This window comes from Bison bison, unplaced genomic scaffold, assembly GCF_000754665.1.
Source record: "Bison bison bison isolate TAMUID 2011002044 unplaced genomic scaffold, Bison_UMD1.0 scf7180017864235, whole genome shotgun sequence".
Taxonomy (NCBI): Eukaryota; Metazoa; Chordata; class Mammalia; order Artiodactyla; family Bovidae; genus Bison; species Bison bison.
In genome coordinates, this window is record NW_011494807.1 from 8,501,963 (window position 1) to 8,507,560 (window position 5,598).

The 5,598-nt window shown below is 38.7% G+C and overlaps 1 protein-coding gene across 1 annotated transcript in view; it reads right to left on the minus strand.

The window, feature by feature from the left end:
• FBN2 (fibrillin 2) overlaps nt 1-5,598 on the minus strand; it is a 223,808-nt gene that overhangs the window by 115,117 nt on the left and 103,093 nt on the right. The window lies entirely within an intron of this gene.

The window sequence follows — 5,598 nt, forward strand, 5'->3', positions numbered from 1 at the left end:
TGCCTTTTTGCATTTCTTTTTCTTGGGGATGGTCTTGATCACTGCCTCCTGTACAATGTCACGAACCTGCATCCATACTTCTTCAGGCACTCTGTCTATTAGATCTAATCCCTTGAATCTATTTGTTACTTCCACTGTATAATCATAAGGGATTTGATTTAGGTCATACCTTAATGGTCTAGTGGTTTTCCCTACTTTCTTCAATTTCAGTCTGAATTTGACAATAAGGAGTTCATGATCTGAGCCACATTAGCTCCTGATCTTGTTTTTGCTGACTGTATAGAGCTTCTCCATCTTTGGCTGCAAAGAATATAATCAATCTGATTTCGGTGTTGACCATCTGATGATGTCCATGTGTAGAGTCTTCTCTTGTGTTGTTGGAAGAGAGTGTTTGCTATGACTAGTGCGTTCTCTTGGCAAACTCTCTTAGCATTTGCCCTTCTGTATTCCAAGGCCAAATTTGCCCGTTACTCCAGGTAATTAATTCTTGACTTCCTTCTTTTACATTCTAGTCCCCTATAATGGAAAGGACATCTTTTGGGGGTGTTAGTTCTAGAAGGTCTTGTAGGTCTTCACAGAACTGTTCAACTTCAGCTTTTTCAGCATTATTGGTTGGGCATAGACTTGGATTACTGTGTTATTAGTTAAACATATTTAGGAGTTTGGGGTTATGCTTCAAGCATTTGCAAATGCATGCATGCATGTAACGCAGGCAATCAACATCCATCATCACACAGAGTGCTGCACAGGGACAGCATATCCTGATCACCACTCTATACATCACTCTTTAAAGATCTTCCTCGTTTCTCTTAAAGAGATTTCCCCCACTGATTTTTGTCTCTGTGCTGCTCACAATTCTTCATGGGCTCTCATTGTCCTCAGGATCAAGCTGAAACTTCTTAGAAAGGCAGTTAAGAGCCTCAGCAATAGAATCTTCATCTTAACCCATCTTCAACCACTTTCTTACTTAGCTCTCCTCCCCTGGCGACTCTTCCCACTGCCTCCCACGTCTACTCACTTTCAGCATCTGCAGTGCTGCTCAGGCCTTTCTCTTTGCTCAGCACAGTCCAATTGCTCTGCTCCCACCCATCTTTCAAGGTCTGTATCTTATCAGTGCTCACTTTCAAGAGAATTTTAACTATGACTGTCAGGCCTTTCTTTTGGATTTACAGCATTTATTGGCTAAGGAATTATTTAGCAATTAATTACCCACTGCCTCCAACTTTCTCTTCTGTTTTTATTTTTCACATTATGTTTTCTTGAGAAAACTCCATGGCATATTGTGCACTGAAATGTCTGTAAAGCTCAGGGAAACCCACTAGGATATTGTGGCAACGTCACATTACCTTAAGGACTTTTAAATGCCTACTCTCCATTTTCTGAACTTTGCTTGTTGCTGACTGGCACTTCTGAGTTACCCATGTAGGGTCCCTGCTAGTTCTGTGTGCACAGCGATAGCTGGCACATTAACTTGGATACAGAATCTGTTCACTGCTGCCTGTCAATTGGGCTTCCCTGGTGGCTCCGAAGGTAAAGAATCTACATGCAATGCAGGAAGACACAGGAGATATGGGTTAGATCGCTGGGTCGGGAAGATCTCCTGGAGAAGGGAATGGTACTCCAGTATTCTTGCCTGGAGAATTCCACAGAGGAGCCTGGTAGGCTCCATGGGGTTGAAATGAGTTGCAAAGAGCCTGTCAATCATCACGGACTCATTGTTGACTGCCAGTTACTCTTCTTGCCTCCACTGCAACGTGGAAATGAAGTATTAATAATGTCATGAACATTAAAATGATATAAAATGATATAAGGGTAATTAAGTTGTGCTATGAAAAATGCTTCATTGTCTTCTTCCACTACATTTTAACATTGTAACTAATTTCTTAATTTCACTGAATAATAAAGAAAGAAAATGAAATATTCAAAAGAAAAAAGAAAAAAATTAGGTATGGGTCTACTTTTTCTAGAAATGACATCTCTTAGTAATCTTTGTTAAAAAGGAGGGCTGTTTCCTGGACATTTTAAAAACTTGATGGAAAACATAAAATAAAAACAAATTAAGAATTTCATTTTTATACTTAGCATAAAACAAAATGAGAAAACTATCCCATTTTATAATTTAAATGACCATTAAACTGTCCTGCTGTATGAAGGTATTTCTTATACATAAGAGAAAAAGGAAGCTTATTGTTTCCTTATAATGCTGTAAATATTCAGGATGTTTTGACTAACTAAGGAATCGGGGCAGCATTCAGTATGTGCTGCACTTAGAATAAAGCTGCAGATAACATGGAGTTTCCTGCTCAAGAAAAAAATTTTGAGAGCATCCAGCTCATTATTGTTAGCATATATATGGTTACAAAACAAATAGCATGGAAATACTTATGACATGTATAATTTAATCATAAATAAATTCCATCTAACAAAATACAGACTCAGATTTTAAAAAAAAATCAAAATCAAAGATCTCTTACCTATTAAAATTCTAGGCTTATTTTTTTCTTATGTGGAAAACATATACTTATTCCAAATGAAACATAGTTAAATTCAAAAACTTTTTCAGCTGCTTACTTAATTTTAACATTGGTTTTGCAATTTTGGAATGTCATTCTCCCCTCCTTAGGGGCTTTCCTCTGTTTCTGGGTCAGGATATTGATACTGAAATGAGTGGAGACTCCTGGTTAGCATGGGACTCATGTGCCACAGCTCCTGGAGCTCAAGCAAGCTCTCTCACATTCCGAGCATTGGAGACCATAACTCAGTGCCACCACATATCTCCAGCAGTCAAAGGATGCAAAGCAGCTATTAATTAATATTAATGAAATTCTTATGTTCAATCCCATCTCATTCATTTGCTGGTTTGCCTCTTCATTCAGAAAAAGATTTACTGAGCCCAAACTTCTATGGAAAGGACCGTATCAGGTACTGAGGACAAAAAGCTGCATAAGGCAGGACCTAATGGTGCTTACAGTCTGGCCAATGAGTAGAGCAAAAATACTTGTGACACTGTGATAAACCCAGAAATGAAAGAAAGTGAAAAATATTATGGGAAGGGCCAACTGACTTTGTCCAAGAAGTAAATGTGGGTTAGGCAGGGATGGCTGTAAAAACAGTGATGTCTAAGTGGGGATTTAAAGGATGAGTTGGGTTTTAATGAGCATAGTAGGGGGAAGTCAAGATGCTTCAGGCAGAGGAAATACTGTGGGCAGTGTACTTATGTACCACAATAAGAGCAATGTGTGAGGTGGCAGGTGGTTAGAGATGAGTTCTGAATACAGGCTGGGTCAGGCTCCAAAGGGCTTTAAAAGTTCAGGTAAAGGCTTAGAACTTTATATAAGAAGCAAGAGATAAAGAGTTCATCATGATTTAACGGTAAACCAAATGTCTGACACTGAAGAAAACAACCTCAGTAAATTGTTGGGGATCTTCATCATGATTATTTCAATATGATGGGGTTTATGACTAAAAAAAGGACTTAGAAACTTAAGAAATAAGGGAGAAAGAAGTAACTTAGAAATCTGATCTAAAACACTAACACGTGTTATGGCAAATTCTGCCTTCTCACTAGTTGGTCTAGTTGTACAATTCATTCTCAAAGGCCTTCAGTTACTCCACACCATCTACCAAATAAAACACATGCATCTTATTTGGCATTTTCAGAACTTCACAGTAATAACCTCACTTATATCTCCAGGCACATTTCTTCTGGTCATTTCAAGAATATAAGTTTCCTAAGGTCAGGGTCTATGGCATCCGGCCAAGGATGTTCACTGATGACTCCTAAACTGACATTTTCCCTATAGGGTTGAGTTCATGCCTGTTTCAAGTGGAAGACTGCGTGTGTGTGTGTGTGTGTGTGTGCACATTCTTTTCCTATACAGTTTAAGCAAATTAAGCCAAGTGTAGGTTGTTCTGCTAATTTGCAATTCTGTTAAATTATGTTAAATGAATCAGACTTAGTTATCAGTCTGATAACGCTGACCCTAAAATCAGTTAATTTGCTCAGTTTTATAAACTTAACATCTATAATGTATTACCAAGTGTAAGACAGAACTCTGATTCATTTGTAAAGAACAAATAATCATTCAAATCTTTTCAAAACCAACTGTCCGTGTGGTGGGAGAGAAACCACTCATGCTGGAGGCCTTGAGATCTAGGCAGAGGCTCTCCGTTAACTTGGAGTATCTAAGGAGACAGTACAGAACCAGAGTAACACAGATGCATGGAGACCTGGATTTAAATCCTGGCTCCATGGATCAGCCCTGAAATATCACATAAGTCATTTAACCTCTCTAAATCTCAATTTATTCATCTACAAATCAGAATAATTATGCCCATCACACAGGGTTATTAGAAGGATTACATCCTCATTCTCCTTTACCTCTTCCTCCTCCTAATGATAGTAAGTAGAAGGAATAAGGAATATTTTATCACATATTTACTAGAAGGAACTGAAGTACAGAGAGGTCAGTAGCTTACCCAAGGCCCTCCTACTATGTGATAGTAAGGAGTAGATGTCCAGGGCCTCACAAATGGTGTGTGCTTGATAACTGGCAGCTGTCAGTTTTAATACTGCCACCACAGTTTCTTCTCTGACTGCTAACTTTTTGACTACTGTTTATGATGACAACATAGCATTCTGAAGGCAGGATCTTCTCTCTCATCTCTTTGCTGTTGGATGGCCACAGCACGGTGTTTGGCATCTCAACAAGTGAACTCAAGCCTTTTTATTGGTACCCTATGACCTCTAGCTTACACCTTAAACTCTCTGTAACCTCCACCCCATCAATCCAGTTCATGTGTACATCATTTGAATATACAAAGTCCATGGTGCTTAGGGACTCACACACCCTCCCAATGGGGATAGGAGATGGTCACTGCCCAGACAGTCATCCTCTAGGGAACCAAGCAACTACAGTCTTTGGGTGCTGGTTTGATTTCTTTAATTAAATTCCTGTACTACAGGAATATTTAGTGATCTTAAAGTCTAAAGCTTATTAAAAAATAGATGACCTACACATGACTGAAAGCACTGTTTTATCTTTCTAAATAAAAGAGAACATGCAATATATCTGGCTTTAGTTAAAATATGCTTAAAACACAAAATTAAACGTACTGATTTCTTTATTGTATTAACTGCCTCTTAAGAAACCTATATGAAGATCAGGAAGCAACAGTTAGAACTGGACATGGAACAACAGACTGGTTCCAAATAGGAAAAGGAGTACGTCAAGGCTGTATATTGTCACCCTGTTTATTTAACTTATGCAGAGTACATCGTGAGAAACGCTGGGCTGGAAGAAGCACAAGCTGGAATCAAGATTGCTGGGAGAAATATCAATAACTTCAGATATGCAGAGGACACCACCCTTATGGCAGAAAGTGAAGAGGAACTAAAAAGCCTCTTGATGAAAGTGAAAGAGGAGAGTGAAAAAGCTGGCTTAAAGTTCAACATTCAGAAAACAAAGATCATGGCATTTGGTCCCATCACTTCATGGGAAATAGCTGGGGAAACAATGGAAACAGTGGCAGACTTTATTTTTTGGGGCTCCAAAATCACTGCAGATGGTGACTGCAGTCATGAAATTAAAAGACACT